Source organism: Amblyomma maculatum, chromosome 3 (assembly GCF_055883805.1).
Source record: "Amblyomma maculatum isolate TAMU_Amacu chromosome 3, ASM5588380v1, whole genome shotgun sequence".
NCBI lineage: Eukaryota > Metazoa > Arthropoda > Arachnida > Ixodida > Ixodidae > Amblyomma > Amblyomma maculatum.
The window spans coordinates 12,439,731-12,457,780 of NC_139346.1; the positions used below are offsets into that span (position 1 = coordinate 12,439,731).

Genomic DNA, 18,050 nt, shown 5'->3' on the forward strand with positions numbered 1-18,050 from the left:
GTTTCAAGGGAAAGTCTTAGAGTTCGTGAAGAAACGGAGGCAACTTTTCAATTGATGATATGCTGCATTAGCTTGCAGGCGCAGCTAGTTAGCGAGATGGGCCTATACATGTCTACAGACAGTCTGCTGCCGCTTTTATAAACCGGAATACTCTTTGCACGTAGTTTCAAGGGAAAGTCTTAGTTTGTGAAGAAACGGAGGCAACTTTTCAATTGATGATATGTTGCATTAGCTTGCAGGCGCAGCTAGTTAGCGAGATGGGCCTATACATGTCTACAGACAGTCTGCTGCCGCTTTTATAAACCGGAATACTCTTTGCACGTAGTTTCAAGGGAAAGTCTTAGTTTGTGAAGAAACGGAGGCTACTTTTCAATTGATGATATGCTGCATTAGCTTGCAGGCGCAGCTAGTTAGCGAGATGGGCCTATACATGTCTACAGACAGTCTGCTGCCGCTTTTATAAACCGGAATACTCTTTGCACGTAGTTTCAAGGGAAAGTCTTAGTTTGTGAAGAAACGGAGGCAACTTTTCAATTGATGATATGCTGCATTAGCTTGCAGCCGCAGCTAGTTAGCGAGATGGGCCTATATATGTCTACAGACAGTCTGCTGCCGCTTTTATAAACCGGAATACGCTTTGCACGTAGTTTAAAGGGAAAGTCTTAAAGTTTGTGCAGAAACGAAGGCAACTTTTCAATTGATGATATGCTGCATTAGCTTGCAGCAGCAGCTAGTTAGCGAGATGGGCCTATACATGTCTACAGACAGTCTGCTGCCGCTTTTATAAACCGGAATTCTCTTTGCACGTAGTTTCAAGGGAAAGTCTTAGAGTTTGTGAAGAAACGGAGGCAACTTTTCAATTGATGATATGCTGCATTAGCTTGCAGCCGCAGCTAGTTAGCGAGATGGGCCTATACATGTCTACAGACAATCTGCTGCCGCTTTTATAAACCGGAATACGCTTTGCACGTAGTTTCAAGGGAAAGTCTTAGAGTTTGTGCAGAAACGGAGGCAACTTTTCAATTGATGATATGCTGCATTAGCTTGCAGCCGCAGCTAGTAACCTAGATGGGCCTATACATGTCTGCAGACAGTCTGCTGCCGCTTTTATAAACCGGAATACGCTTTGCACGTAGTTTCAAGGGAAAGTCTTAGAGTTTGTGCAGAAACGGAGGCAACTTTTCAATTGATGATATGCTGCATTAGCTTGCAGCCGCAGCTAGTTAGCGAGATGGGCCTATACATGTCTACAGACAGTCTGCTGCCGCTTTTATAAACCGGAATACTCTTTGCACGTAGTTTCAAGGGAAAGTCTTAGAGTTTGTGAAGAAACGGAGGCAACTTATCAATTGATGATATGCTGCATTAGCTTGCAGCCGCAGCTGGTTAGCGAGATGGGCCTATACATGTCTACAGACAGTCTGCTGCTGCTTTTATAAACCGGAATACTCTTTGCACGTAGTTTGAAGAGAAAGTCTTAGAGTTTGTGAAGAAACGGAGGCAAGTTTTCAATTGATGATATGCTACAATAGCTTGCAGCCACAGCTAGTTAGCAAGATGGGCCTATACATGTCTACAGACAGTCTGCTGCCGCTTTTATAAACCGGAATACTCTTTGCAAGTAGTTTCAAGGGAAAGTCTTAGAGTTTGTGCAGAAACGGAGGCAACTTTTCACTTGATATGCTGCATTAGCTTGCAGCCGCAGCTAGTTAGCGGGATGGGCCTATACATGTCTACAGACAGTCTGCTGCTGCTTTTATAAACCGGAATACGCTTTGCACGTAGTTTCAAGGGAAAGTCTTAGAGTTTGTGCAGAAACGGAGGCAACTTTTCAATTGATGATATGCTGCATTAGCTTGCATCCGCAGCTAGTTAGCGAGATGGGCCTATACATGTCTACAGACAGTCTGCTGCCGCTTTTATAAACCGGAATACGCTTTCCACGTAGTTTCAAGGGAAAGTCTTAGAGTTTGTGAAGAAACGGAGGCAACTTTTCGATTGATGATATGCTGCATTAGGTTGCAGCCGCAGCTAGTTAGCGAGATGGACCTATACATGTATACAGACAGTCTGCTGCCGCTTTTGTGAACCGGAATACTCTTTGCGCGTAGTTTCAAGGGAAAGTGTGTGCGTTTGTGCAGAAACGGAAACACCTTTTCTATTGATTATATGCTGAAGAAGCTTGCAGCCGCAGCTAGTTAGCGAGATGGACCTATACAAGTATACAGACAGTCTGCTGCCGCTTTTATGAACCACAATACTCTTTGCACGTAGTTTCAGGGGAAAGTGTGTGTGTTTGTGCAGAAACGGAGACAACTTTTCAATTGATTATATGCTGCATTAGCTTGTAGCCGCAGCTAGTTAGCGAGATGGACCTATACATGTATACAGACTGTCTGCTGCCGCTTTTATGAACCGGAATACTCTTTGCACGTAGTTTCAAGGGAAAGTGTGTGCGTTTGTGCAGAAACGGGGACAACTTTTCTATTGATTATATGCTGCATTAGCTTGCAGCCGCAGCTAGTTAGCGAGATGGACCTATACATGTATACAGACAGTCTGCTGCCGCTTTTGTGAACCAGAATGCTCTTTGCACGTAGTTACAAGCGAAAGTGTGTGCGTTTGTGCAGAAACGGAGGCAACTTTTCAATTGATTATATGCTGCATTAGCTTGTAGCCGCAGCTAGTTAGCGAGATGGACCCATACATGTATACAGACAGCCTGCTGCCGCTTTTATGAACCGGAATACTCTTTGCACGTAGCTTCAAGGGAAAGTGTGTGCGTTTGTGCAGAAACAGAGACAACTTTTCTATTGATTATATGCTGAATTAGCTTGCAGCCGCAGCTAGTTAGCGAGATGGACCTATACATGTATACAGACAGTCTGCTGCCGCTTCAATGAACCGGAATACTCTTTGCACGTAGTTTCAATGGAAAGTGTGCGCGTTTGTGCAGAAACGGAGACAACTTTTCTAATAATTATATGCTGCTTTAGCTTGCAGCCGCAGCTAGTTAGCGAGATGGGCCTATACATGTATACAGACAGTCTGCTGCCGCTTTTATGAACCAGAATACTCTTTGCACGTAGTTTCAAGGGAAAGTGTGTGCGTTTGTGCAGAAACGAAGACAACTTTTCAATTGATGATATGCTGTATTAGCTTGCAGCCGCAGCTAGTTAGCGAGATGGACCTATACATGTATACAGACAGTCTGCTGCCGCTTTTATGAACCAGAACACTCTTTGCACGTAGTTTCAAGGGAAAGTGTGTGCGTTTGTGCAGAAACAGAGACAACTTTTCAATTGATGATATGCTGCATTCGCTTGCAGCCGCAGCTAGTTAGCCAGATGGACCTATACATGTATACAGACAGTCTGCTGCCGCTTTTATGAACCGAAATACTCTTTGCACGTAGATTCAAGGGAAAGTGTGTGCGTTTGTGCAGAAACGGAGACAACTTTTCAATTGATGATATGCTGCATTAGCTTGCAGCCGCAGCTAGTTAGCGAGATGGACCTATACATGTATACAGATAGTCTGCTTCCGCTTTTATGAACCAGAATACTCTTTGCACGTAGTTTCAAGGGAAAGTGTGTGCGTTTGTGCAGAAACAGAGACAACTTTTTTATTGATTATATGCTGCATTAGCTTGCAGCCGCAGCTAGTTAGCGAGATGGACCTATACATTTATACAGACAGTCTGCTGCCGCATTTATGAACCAGAATACTCTTTGCACGTAGTTTCAAGGGAAAGTGTGTGCGTTTGTGCAGAAACGGAGACAACTTTTCTATTGATTATATGCTGCATTAGCTTGCAGTAGCAGCTAGTTAGCGAGATGGACCTATACATGTATGCAGACAGTCTGCTGCCGGTTTCATGAACCAGAATACTCTTTGCACGTAGTTTCAAGGGAAAGTGTGTGCGTTTGTGCAGAAACGGAAACACCTTTTCTAATGATTATATGCTGAAGTAGCTTGCAGCCGCAGCTAGTTGGCGAGATGGACCTATACATGTATACAGACAGTCTGCTGCCGCTTTTGTGAACCAGAATACTCTTTGCACGTAGTTTCAAGGGAAAGTGTGTGCGTTTGTGCAGAAACGGAGGCAACTTTTCAATTGATGATATGCTGCATTAGCTTGCAGCCGCAGCTAGTTAGTGAGGTGGACCTATACATGTATACAGACAGTCTGCTGCCGCATTTATGAACCAGAATACTCTTTGCACGTAGTTTCAAGGGAAAGTGTGTGCGTTTGTGCAGAAACGGAGACAACTTTTCTATTGATTATATGCTGCATTAGCTTGCAGTAGCAGCTAGTTAGCGAGATGGGCCTATACATGTATGCAGACAGTCTGCTGCCGGTTTCATGAACCAGAATACTCTTTGCACGTAGTTTCAAGGGAAAGTGTGTGCGTTTGTGCAGAAACGGAAACACCTTTTCTAATGATTATATGCTGAAGTAGCTTGCAGCCGCAGCTAGTTGGCGAGATGGACCTATACATGTATACAGACAGTCTGCTGCCGCTTTTGTGAACCAGAATACTCTTTGCACGTAGTTTCAAGGGAAAGTGTGTGCGTTTGTGCAGAAACGGAGGCAACTTTTCAATTGATGATATGCTGCATTAGCTTGCAGCCGCAGCTAGTTAGTGAGGTGGACCTATACATGTATACAGACAGTCTGCTGCCGGTTTTATGAACCACAATACTCTTTTCACGTAGTTTCAGGGGAAAGTGTGTGTGTTTGTGCAGAAACGGAGACAACTTTTCAATTGATGATATGCTGCATTAGCTTGCAGCCGCAGCTAGTTAGCGAGATGGACCTATACATGTATAGAGATAGTCTGCTTCCGCTTTAATGAACCAGAATACTCTTTGCACGTAGCTTCAAGGGAAAGTGTGTGCGTTTGTGCAGAAACAGAGACAACTTTTCTATTGATTATACGCTGCATTAGCTTGCAGCCGCAGCTAGTTAGCGAGATGGACCTATACATGTATACAGACAGTCTGCTGCCGCTTTTGTGAACCGGAATACTCTTTGCACGTAATTTCAAGGGAAAGTGTGTGCGTTTGTGCAGAAACGGAAACACCTTTTCTATTGATTATATGCTGAAGAAGCTTGCAGCCGCAGCTAGTTAGCGAGATGGACCTATACATGTATACAGACAGTCTGCTGCCGCTTTTATGAACCAGAATACTCTTTGCACGTAGTTTCAGGGGAAAGTGTGTGTGTTTGTGCAGAAACGGAGACAACTTTTCAATTGATTATATGCTGCATTAGCTTGTAGCCGCAGCTAGTTAGCGAGATGGACCTATACATGTATACAGACAGTCTGCTGCCGCTTTTATGAACCGGAATACTCTTTGCACGTAGTTTCAAGGGAAAGTGTGTGCGTTTGTGCAGAAACGGGGACAACTTTTCTATTTATTATATGCTGCATTAGCTTGCAGCCGCAGCTAGTTAGCGAGATGGACCTACACAAGTATACAGACAGTCTGCTGCCGCTTTTATGAACCGGAATACTCTTTGCACGTAGTTTCAAGGGAAAGTGTGTGCGTTTGTGCAGAAACGGAGACAACTTTTCTATTGATTATATGCTGCATTAGCTTGCAGCCGCAGCTAGTTAGCGAGATGGACCTATACATGTATGCAGACAGTCTGCTGCCGCTTTTATGAACCAGATTACTCTTTGCACGTAGTTTCAAGGGAAAGTGTGTGTGTTTGTGCAGAAACGGAGACTTTTCGATTGATTATATGCTGCGTTAGCTTGCATCCGCAGCTAGTTATCGAGATGGACCTATACATGTATACAGACAGTCTGCTGCCGCTTTTATGAACCGGAATACTCTTTGCACGTAGTTTCAAGGGAAAGTGTGTGCGTTTGTGCAGAAACGGAGACACCTTTTCTATTGATTATATGCTGCATTAGCTTGCAGTAGCAGCTAGTTAGCGACATGGACCTATACATGTATGCAGACAGTCTGCTGCCGGTTTCATGAACCAGAATACTCTTTGCACGTAGTTTCAAGGGAAAGTGTGTGCGTTTGTGCAGAAACGGAAACACCTTTTCTAATGATTATATGCTGAAGTAGCTTGCAGCCGCAGCTAGTTGGCGAGATGGACCTATACATGTATACAGACAGTCTGCTGCCGCTTTTGTGAACCAGAATACTCTTTGCACGTAGTTTCAAGGGAAAGTGTGTGCGTTTGTGCAGAAACGGAGGCAACTTTTCAATTGATGATATGCTGCATTAGCTTGCAGCCGCAGCTAGTTAGTGAGGTGGACCTATACATGTATACAGACAGTCTGCTGCCGGTTTTATGAACCACAATACTCTTTTCACGTAGTTTCAGGGGAAAGTGTGTGTGTTTGTGCAGAAACGGAGACAACTTTTCTATTGATTATATGCTGCATTAGCTTGCAGCCGCAGCTAGTTAGCGAGATGGGCCTATACATGTATACAGACAGTCTGCTGCCGCTTTTATGAACCAGAATACTCTTTGCACTTAGTTTCAAGGGAAAGTGGGTGCGTTTGTGCAGAAACGGAGACAACTTTTCAATTGATGATATGCTGTATTAGCTTGCAGCCGCAGCTAGTTAGCGAGATGGACCTATACATGTATACAGACAGTCTGCTGCAGCATTTATGAACCAGAATACTCTTTGCACGTAGTTTCAAGGGAAAGTGTGTGCGTTTGTGCAGAAACAGAGACAACTTTTTTATTGATTATATGCTGCATTAGCTTGCAGCCGCAGCTAGTTAGCGAGATGGACCTATACATGTATACAGACAGTCTGCTGCAGCATTTATGAACCAGAATACTCTTTGCACGTAGTTTCAAGGGAAAGTGTGTGCGTTTGTGCAGAAACAGAGACAACTTTTCAATTGATGATATGCTGTATTAGCTTGCAGCCGCAGCTAGTTAGCGAGATGGACCTATACATGTATACAGACAGTCTGCTGCAGCATTTATGAACCAGAATACTCTTTGCACGTAGTTTCAAGGGAAAGTGTGTGCGTTTGTGCAGAAACGGAGACAACTTTTCTATTGATTATATGCTGCATTAGCTTGCAGCCGCAGCTAGTTAGCGAGATGGACCTATACATGTATGCACAGACTGCTGCCGCTTTCATGAACCAGAATACTCTTTGCACGTAGTTTCAAGGGAAAGTGTGTGTGTTTGTGCAGAAACGGAGACAACTTTTCAATTGATTATATGCTGCATTAGCTTGTAGCCGCAGCTAGTTAGCAAGATGGACCTATACATGTATACAGACAGTCTGCTGCCGCTTTTATGAACCGGAATACTCTTTGCACGTAGTTTCAAGGGAAAGTGTGTGCGTTTGTGCAGAAACGGGGACAACTTTTCTATTTATTATATGCTGCATTAGCTTGCAGCCGCAGCTAGTTAGCGAGATGGACCTACACAAGTATACAGACAGTCTGCTGCCGCTTTTATGAACCGGAATACTCTTTGCACGTAGTTTCAAGGGAAAGTGTGTGCGTTTGTGCAGAAACGGAGACAACTTTTCTATTGATTATATGCTGCATTAGCTTGCAGCCGCAGCTAGTTAGCGAGATGGACCTATACATGTATGCAGACAGTCTGCTGCCGCTTTTATGAACCAGATTACTCTTTGCACGTAGTTTCAAGGGAAAGTGTGTGTGTTTGTGCAGAAACGGAGACTTTTCGATTGATTATATGCTGCGTTAGCTTGCATCCGCAGCTAGTTATCGAGATGGACCTATACATGTATACAGACAGTCTGCTGCCGCTTTTATGAACCGGAATACTCTTTGCACGTAGTTTCAAGGGAAAGTGTGTGCGTTTGTGCAGAAACGGAGACACCTTTTCTATTGATTATATGCTGCATTAGCTTGTAGCCGCAGCTAGTTAGCGAGATGGACCTATACATGTATACAGACAGTCTGCTGCCGCTTTTATGAACCACAATACTCTTTTCACGTAGTTTCAGGGGAAGTGTGTGTGTTTGTGCAGAAACGGAGACAACTTTTCAATTGATTATATGCTGCATTAGCTTGTAGCCGCAGCTAGTTAGCGAGATGGACCTATACATGTATACAGACAGTCTGCTGCCGCTTTTATGAACCGGAATACTCTTTGCACGTAGTTTCAAGGGAAAGTGTGTGCGTTTGTGCAGAAACGGAGACAACTTTTCTATTGATGATATGCTGCATTAGCTTGCAGCCGCAGCTAGTTAGCGAGATGGACCTATACATGTATACAGACAGTCTGCTGCCGCTTTTATGAACCGGAATACTCTTTGCACGTAGTTTCAAGGGAAAGTGTGTGCTTTTGTGCAGAAACGGAGACAACTTTTCAATTGATGATATGCTGCATTAGCTTGCAGCCGCAGCTAGTTAGCGAGATGGACCTATACATGTATACAGATAGTCTGCTTCCGCTTTTATGAACCAGAATACTCTTTGCACGTAGCTTCAAGGGAAAGTGTGTGCGTTTGTGCAGAAACAGAGACAACTTTTCTATTGATTATATGCTGCATTAGCTTGCAGCCGCAGCTAGTTAGCGAGATGGACCTATACATGTATACAGACAGTCTGCTGCCGCTTCAATGAACCGGAATACTCTTTGCACGTAGTTTCAATGGAAAGTGTGCGCGTTTGTGCAGAAACGGAGACAACTTTTCTATTGATTATATGCTGCATTAGCTTGCAGCCGCAGCTAGTTAGCGAGATGGGCCTATACATGTATACAGACAGTCTGCTGCCGCTTTTATGAACCAGAATACTCTTTGCACGTAGTTTCAAGGGAAAGTGTGTGCGTTTGTGCAGAAACGAAGACAACTTTTCAATTGATGATATGCTGTATTAGCTTGCAGCCGCAGCTAGTTAGCGAGATGGACCTATACATGTATACAGACAGTCTGCTGCCGCTTTTATGAACCAGAACACTCTTTGCACGTAGTTTCAAGGGAAAGTGTGTGCGTTTGTGCAGAAACGAAGACAACTTTTCTATTTATTATATGCTGCATTAGCTTGCAGCCGCAGCTAGTTAGCGAGATGGACCTACACAAGTATACAGACAGTCTGCTGCCGCTTTTATGAACCGGAATACTCTTTGCACGTAGTTTCAAGGGAAAGTGTGTGCGTTTGTGCAGAAACGGAGACAACTTTTCTATTGATTATATGCTGCATTAGCTTGCAGCCGCAGCTAGTTAGCGAGATGGACCTATACATGTATGCAGACAGTCTGCTGCCGCTTTTATGAACCAGATTACTCTTTGCACGTAGTTTCAAGGGAAAGTGTGTGTGTTTGTGCAGAAACGGAGACTTTTCGATTGATTATATGCTGCGTTAGCTTGCATCCGCAGCTAGTTATCGAGATGGACCTATACATGTATACAGACAGTCTGCTGCCGCTTTTATGAACCGGAATACTCTTTGCACGTAGTTTCAAGGGAAAGTGTGTGCGTTTGTGCAGAAACGGAGACACCTTTTCTATTGATTATATGCTGCATTAGCTTGTAGCCGCAGCTAGTTAGCGAGATGGACCTATACATGTATACAGACAGTCTGCTGCCGCTTTTATGAACCACAATACTCTTTTCACGTAGTTTCAGGGGAAGTGTGTGTGTTTGTGCAGAAACGGAGACAACTTTTCAATTGATTATATGCTGCATTAGCTTGTAGCCGCAGCTAGTTAGCGAGATGGACCTATACATGTATACAGACAGTCCGCTGCCGCTTTTATGAACCGGAATACTCTTTGCACGTAGTTTCAAGGGAAAGTGTGTGCGTTTGTGCAGAAACGGAGACAACTTTTCTATTGATGATATGCTGCATTAGCTTGCAGCCGCAGCTAGTTAGCGAGATGGACCTATACATGTATACAGACAGTCTGCTGCCGCTTTTATGAACCGGAATACTCTTTGCACGTAGTTTCAAGGGAAAGTGTGTGCTTTTGTGCAGAAACGGAGACAACTTTTCAATTGATGATATGCTGCATTAGCTTGCAGCCGCAGCTAGTTAGCGAGATGGACCTATACATGTATACAGATAGTCTGCTTCCGCTTTTATGAACCAGAATACTCTTTGCACGTAGCTTCAAGGGAAAGTGTGTGCGTTTGTGCAGAAACAGAGACAACTTTTCTATTGATTATATGCTGCATTAGCTTGCAGCCGCAGCTAGTTAGCGAGATGGACCTATACATGTATACAGACAGTCTGCTGCCGCTTCAATGAACCGGAATACTCTTTGCACGTAGTTTCAATGGAAAGTGTGCGCGTTTGTGCAGAAACGGAGACAACTTTTCTATTGATTATATGCTGCATTAGCTTGCAGCCGCAGCTAGTTAGCGAGATGGGCCTATACATGTATACAGACAGTCTGCTGCCGCTTTTATGAACCAGAATACTCTTTGCACGTAGTTTCAAGGGAAAGTGTGTGCGTTTGTGCAGAAACGAAGACAACTTTTCAATTGATGATATGCTGTATTAGCTTGCAGCCGCAGCTAGTTAGCGAGATGGACCTATACATGTATACAGACAGTCTGCTGCCGCTTTTATGAACCAGAACACTCTTTGCACGTAGTTTCAAGGGAAAGTGTGTGCGTTTGTGCAGAAACGAAGACAACTTTTCAATTGATGATATGCTGTATTAGCTTGCAGCCGCAGCTAGTTAGCGAGATGGACCTATACATGTATACAGACAGTCTGCTGCCGCTTTTATGAACCAGAACACTCTTTGCACGTAGTTTCAAGGGAAAGTGTGTGCGTTTGTGCAGAAACAGAGACAACTTTTCAATTGATGATATGCTGCATTCGCTTGCAGCCGCAGCTAGTTAGCGAGATGGACCTATACATGTATACAGACAGTCTGCTGCCGCTTTTATGAACCGAAATACTCTTTGCACGTAGATTCAAGGGAAAGTGTGTGCGTTTGTGCAGAAACGGAGACAACTTTTCAATTGATGATATGCTGCATTAGCTTGCAGCCGCAGCTAGTTAGCGAGATGGACCTATACATGTATACAGATAGTCTGCTTCCGCTTTCATGAACCAGAATACTCTTTGCACGTAGTTTCAAGGGAAAGTGTGTGCGTTTGTGCTGAAACAGAGACAACTTTTTTATTGATTATATGCTGCATTAGCTTGCAGCCGCAGCTAGTTAGCGAGATGGACCTATACATTTATACAGACAGTCTGCTGCCGCATTTATGAACCAGAATACTCTTTGCACGTAGTTTCAAGGGAAAGTGTGTGCGTTTGTGCAGAAACGGAGACAACTTTTCTATTGATTATATGCTGCATTAGCTTGCAGTAGCAGCTAGTTAGCGAGATGGACCTATACATGTATGCAGACAGTCTGCTGCCGGTTTCATGAACCAGAATACTCTTTGCACGTAGTTTCAAGGGAAAGTGTGTGCGTTTGTGCAGAAACGGAAACACCTTTTCTAATGATTATATGCTGAAGTAGCTTGTAGCCGCAGCTAGTTAGCAAGATGGACCTATACATGTATACAGACAGTCTGCTGCCGCTTTTATGAACCGGAATACTCTTTGCACGTAGTTTCAAGGGAAAGTGTGTGCGTTTGTGCAGAAACGGGGACAACTTTTCTATTTATTATATGCTGCATTAGCTTGCAGCCGCAGCTAGTTAGCGAGATGGACCTACACAAGTATACAGACAGTCTGCTGCCGCTTTTATGAACCGGAATACTCTTTGCACGTAGTTTCAAGGGAAAGTGTGTGCGTTTGTGCAGAAACGGAGACAACTTTTCTATTGATTATATGCTGCATTAGCTTGCAGCCGCAGCTAGTTAGCGAGATGGACCTATACATGTATGCAGACAGTCTGCTGCCGCTTTTATGAACCAGATTACTCTTTGCACGTAGTTTCAAGGGAAAGTGTGTGTGTTTGTGCAGAAACGGAGACTTTTCGATTGATTATATGCTGCGTTAGCTTGCATCCGCAGCTAGTTATCGAGATGGACCTATACATGTATACAGACAGTCTGCTGCCGCTTTTATGAACCGGAATACTCTTTGCACGTAGTTTCAAGGGAAAGTGTGTGCGTTTGTGCAGAAACGGAGACACCTTTCCTATTGATTATATGCTGCATTAGCTTGTAGCCGCAGCTAGTTAGCGAGATGGACCTATACATGTATACAGACAGTCTGCTGCCGCTTTTATGAACCACAATACTCTTTTCACGTAGTTTCAGGGGAAGTGTGTGTGTTTGTGCAGAAACGGAGACAACTTTTCAATTGATTATATGCTGCATTAGCTTGTAGCCGCAGCTAGTTAGCGAGATGGACCTATACATGTATACAGACAGTCTGCTGCCGCTTTTATGAACCGGAATACTCTTTGCACGTAGTTTCAAGGGAAAGTGTGTGCGTTTGTGCAGAAACGGAGACAACTTTTCTATTGATGATATGCTGCATTAGCTTGCAGCCGCAGCTAGTTAGCGAGATGGACCTATACATGTATACAGACAGTCTGCTGCCGCTTTTATGAACCGGAATACTCTTTGCACGTAGTTTCAAGGGAAAGTGTGTGCTTTTGTGCAGAAACGGAGACAACTTTTCAATTGATGATATGCTGCATTAGCTTGCAGCCGCAGCTAGTTAGCGAGATGGACCTATACATGTATACAGATAGTCTGCTTCCGCTTTTATGAACCAGAATACTCTTTGCACGTAGCTTCAAGGGAAAGTGTGTGCGTTTGTGCAGAAACAGAGACAACTTTTCTATTGATTATATGCTGCATTAGCTTGCAGCCGCAGCTAGTTAGCGAGATGGACCTATACATGTATACAGACAGTCTGCTGCCGCTTCAATGAACCGGAATACTCTTTGCACGTAGTTTCAATGGAAAGTGTGCGCGTTTGTGCAGAAACGGAGACAACTTTTCTATTGATTATATGCTGCATTAGCTTGCAGCCGCAGCTAGTTAGCGAGATGGGCCTATACATGTATACAGACAGTCTGCTGCCGCTTTTATGAACCAGAATACTCTTTGCACGTAGTTTCAAGGGAAAGTGTGTGCGTTTGTGCAGAAACGAAGACAACTTTTCAATTGATGATATGCTGTATTAGCTTGCAGCCGCAGCTAGTTAGCGAGATGGACCTATACATGTATACAGACAGTCTGCTGCCGCTTTTATGAACCAGAACACTCTTTGCACGTAGTTTCAAGGGAAAGTGTGTGCGTTTGTGCAGAAACGAAGACAACTTTTCTATTTATTATATGCTGCATTAGCTTGCAGCCGCAGCTAGTTAGCGAGATGGACCTACACAAGTATACAGACAGTCTGCTGCCGCTTTTATGAACCGGAATACTCTTTGCACGTAGTTTCAAGGGAAAGTGTGTGCGTTTGTGCAGAAACGGAGACAACTTTTCTATTGATTATATGCTGCATTAGCTTGCAGCCGCAGCTAGTTAGCGAGATGGACCTATACATGTATGCAGACAGTCTGCTGCCGCTTTTATGAACCAGATTACTCTTTGCACGTAGTTTCAAGGGAAAGTGTGTGTGTTTGTGCAGAAACGGAGACTTTTCGATTGATTATATGCTGCGTTAGCTTGCATCCGCAGCTAGTTATCGAGATGGACCTATACATGTATACAGACAGTCTGCTGCCGCTTTTATGAACCGGAATACTCTTTGCACGTAGTTTCAAGGGAAAGTGTGTGCGTTTGTGCAGAAACGGAGACACCTTTTCTATTGATTATATGCTGCATTAGCTTGTAGCCGCAGCTAGTTAGCGAGATGGACCTATACATGTATACAGACAGTCTGCTGCCGCTTTTATGAACCACAATACTCTTTTCACGTAGTTTCAGGGGAAGTGTGTGTGTTTGTGCAGAAACGGAGACAACTTTTCAATTGATTATATGCTGCATTAGCTTGTAGCCGCAGCTAGTTAGCGAGATGGACCTATACATGTATACAGACAGTCCGCTGCCGCTTTTATGAACCGGAATACTCTTTGCACGTAGTTTCAAGGGAAAGTGTGTGCGTTTGTGCAGAAACGGAGACAACTTTTCTATTGATGATATGCTGCATTAGCTTGCAGCCGCAGCTAGTTAGCGAGATGGACCTATACATGTATACAGACAGTCTGCTGCCGCTTTTATGAACCGGAATACTCTTTGCACGTAGTTTCAAGGGAAAGTGTGTGCTTTTGTGCAGAAACGGAGACAACTTTTCAATTGATGATATGCTGCATTAGCTTGCAGCCGCAGCTAGTTAGCGAGATGGACCTATACATGTATACAGATAGTCTGCTTCCGCTTTTATGAACCAGAATACTCTTTGCACGTAGCTTCAAGGGAAAGTGTGTGCGTTTGTGCAGAAACAGAGACAACTTTTCTATTGATTATATGCTGCATTAGCTTGCAGCCGCAGCTAGTTAGCGAGATGGACCTATACATGTATACAGACAGTCTGCTGCCGCTTCAATGAACCGGAATACTCTTTGCACGTAGTTTCAATGGAAAGTGTGCGCGTTTGTGCAGAAACGGAGACAACTTTTCTATTGATTATATGCTGCATTAGCTTGCAGCCGCAGCTAGTTAGCGAGATGGGCCTATACATGTATACAGACAGTCTGCTGCCGCTTTTATGAACCAGAATACTCTTTGCACGTAGTTTCAAGGGAAAGTGTGTGCGTTTGTGCAGAAACGAAGACAACTTTTCAATTGATGATATGCTGTATTAGCTTGCAGCCGCAGCTAGTTAGCGAGATGGACCTATACATGTATACAGACAGTCTGCTGCCGCTTTTATGAACCAGAACACTCTTTGCACGTAGTTTCAAGGGAAAGTGTGTGCGTTTGTGCAGAAACGAAGACAACTTTTCAATTGATGATATGCTGTATTAGCTTGCAGCCGCAGCTAGTTAGCGAGATGGACCTATACATGTATACAGACAGTCTGCTGCCGCTTTTATGAACCAGAACACTCTTTGCACGTAGTTTCAAGGGAAAGTGTGTGCGTTTGTGCAGAAACAGAGACAACTTTTCAATTGATGATATGCTGCATTCGCTTGCAGCCGCAGCTAGTTAGCGAGATGGACCTATACATGTATACAGACAGTCTGCTGCCGCTTTTATGAACCGAAATACTCTTTGCACGTAGATTCAAGGGAAAGTGTGTGCGTTTGTGCAGAAACGGAGACAACTTTTCAATTGATGATATGCTGCATTAGCTTGCAGCCGCAGCTAGTTAGCGAGATGGACCTATACATGTATACAGATAGTCTGCTTCCGCTTTCATGAACCAGAATACTCTTTGCACGTAGTTTCAAGGGAAAGTGTGTGCGTTTGTGCTGAAACAGAGACAACTTTTTTATTGATTATATGCTGCATTAGCTTGCAGCCGCAGCTAGTTAGCGAGATGGACCTATACATTTATACAGACAGTCTGCTGCCGCATTTATGAACCAGAATACTCTTTGCACGTAGTTTCAAGGGAAAGTGTGTGCGTTTGTGCAGAAACGGAGACAACTTTTCTATTGATTATATGCTGCATTAGCTTGCAGTAGCAGCTAGTTAGCGAGATGGACCTATACATGTATGCAGACAGTCTGCTGCCGGTTTCATGAACCAGAATACTCTTTGCACGTAGTTTCAAGGGAAAGTGTGTGCGTTTGTGCAGAAACGGAAACACCTTTTCTAATGATTATATGCTGAAGTAGCTTGCAGCCGCAGCTAGTTGGCGAGATGGACCTATACATGTATACAGACAGTCTGCTGCCGCTTTTGTGAACCAGAATACTCTTTGCACGTAGTTTCAAGGGAAAGTGTGTGCGTTTGTGCAGAAACGGAGGCAACTTTTCAATTGATGATATGCTGCATTAGCTTGCAGCCGCAGCTAGTTAGTGAGATGGACCTATACATGTATGCAGACAGTCTGCTGCCGGTTTTATGAACCACAATACTCTTTTCACGTAGTTTCAGGGGAAAGTGTGTGTGTTTGTGCAGAAACGGAGACAACTTTTCAATTGATGATATGCTGCATTAGCTTGCAGCCGCAGCTAGTTAGCGAGATGGACCTATACATGTATAGAGATAGTCTGCTTCCGCTTTAATGAACCAGAATACTCTTTGCACGTAGCTTCAAGGGAAAGTGTGTGCGTTTGTGCAGAAACAGAGACAACTTTTCTATTGATTATACGCTGCATTAGCTTGCAGCCGCAGCTAGTTAGCGAGATGGACATATACATGTATACAGACAGTCTGCTGCCGCTTCAATGAACCGGAATACTCTTTGCACGTAGTTTCAATGGAAAGTGTGTGCGTTTGTGCAGAAACGGAGACAACTTTTCTATTGATTATATGCTGCATTAGCTTGCAGCCGCAGCTAGTTAGCGAGATGGGCCTATACATGTATACAGACAGTCTGCTGCCGCTTTTATGAACCAGAATACTCTTTGCACGTAGTTTCAAGGGAAAGTGTGTGCGTTTGTGCAGAAACGGAGACAACTTTTCAATTGATGATATGCTGTATTAGCTTGCAGCCGCAGCTAGTTAGCGAGATGGACCTATACATGTATACAGACAGTCTGCTGCAGCATTTATGAACCAGAATACTCTTTGCACGTAGTTTCAAGGGAAAGTGTGTGCGTTTGTGCAGAAACGAAGACAACTTTTCAATTGATGATATGCTGTATTAGCTTGCAGCCGCAGCTAGTTAGCGAGATGGACCTATACATGTATACAGACAGTCTGCTGCCGCTTTTATGAACCAGAACACTCTTTGCACGTAGTTTCAAGGGAAAGTGTGTGCGTTTGTGCAGAAACGAAGACAACTTTTCTATTTATTATATGCTGCATTAGCTTGCAGCCGCAGCTAGTTAGCGAGATGGACCTACACAAGTATACAGACAGTCTGCTGCCGCTTTTATGAACCGGAATACTCTTTGCACGTAGTTTCAAGGGAAAGTGTGTGCGTTTGTGCAGAAACGGAGACAACTTTTCTATTGATTATATGCTGCATTAGCTTGCAGCCGCAGCTAGTTAGCGAGATGGACCTATACATGTATGCAGACAGTCTGCTGCCGCTTTTATGAACCAGATTACTCTTTGCACGTAGTTTCAAGGGAAAGTGTGTGTGTTTGTGCAGAAACGGAGACTTTTCGATTGATTATATGCTGCGTTAGCTTGCATCCGCAGCTAGTTATCGAGATGGACCTATACATGTATACAGACAGTCTGCTGCCGCTTTTATGAACCGGAATACTCTTTGCACGTAGTTTCAAGGGAAAGTGTGTGCGTTTGTGCAGAAACGGAGACACCTTTTCTATTGATTATATGCTGCATTAGCTTGTAGCCGCAGCTAGTTAGCGAGATGGACCTATACATGTATACAGACAGTCTGCTGCCGCTTTTATGAACCACAATACTCTTTTCACGTAGTTTCAGGGGAAGTGTGTGTGTTTGTGCAGAAACGGAGACAACTTTTCAATTGATTATATGCTGCATTAGCTTGTAGCCGCAGCTAGTTAGCGAGATGGACCTATACATGTATACAGACAGTCCGCTGCCGCTTTTATGAACCGGAATACTCTTTGCACGTAGTTTCAAGGGAAAGTGTGTGCGTTTGTGCAGAAACGGAGACAACTTTTCTATTGATGATATGCTGCATTAGCTTGCAGCCGCAGCTAGTTAGCGAGATGGACCTATACATGTATACAGACAGTCTGCTGCCGCTTTTATGAACCGGAATACTCTTTGCACGTAGTTTCAAGGGAAAGTGTGTGCTTTTGTGCAGAAACGGAGACAACTTTTCAATTGATGATATGCTGCATTAGCTTGCAGCCGCAGCTAGTTAGCGAGATGGACCTATACATGTATACAGATAGTCTGCTTCCGCTTTTATGAACCAGAATACTCTTTGCACGTAGCTTCAAGGGAAAGTGTGTGCGTTTGTGCAGAAACAGAGACAACTTTTCTATTGATTATATGCTGCATTAGCTTGCAGCCGCAGCTAGTTAGCGAGATGGACCTATACATGTATACAGACAGTCTGCTGCCGCTTCAATGAACCGGAATACTCT

At 43.9% G+C, this 18,050-nt stretch overlaps 1 protein-coding gene across 1 annotated transcript in view; it reads left to right on the forward strand.

Moving 5' to 3' along the window:
• LOC146194241 (uncharacterized) overlaps window positions 1–18,050 on the forward strand; it is a 390,061-nt gene that overhangs the window by 76,268 nt on the left and 295,743 nt on the right. The gene's annotated exons all lie outside the window — the stretch shown is intronic.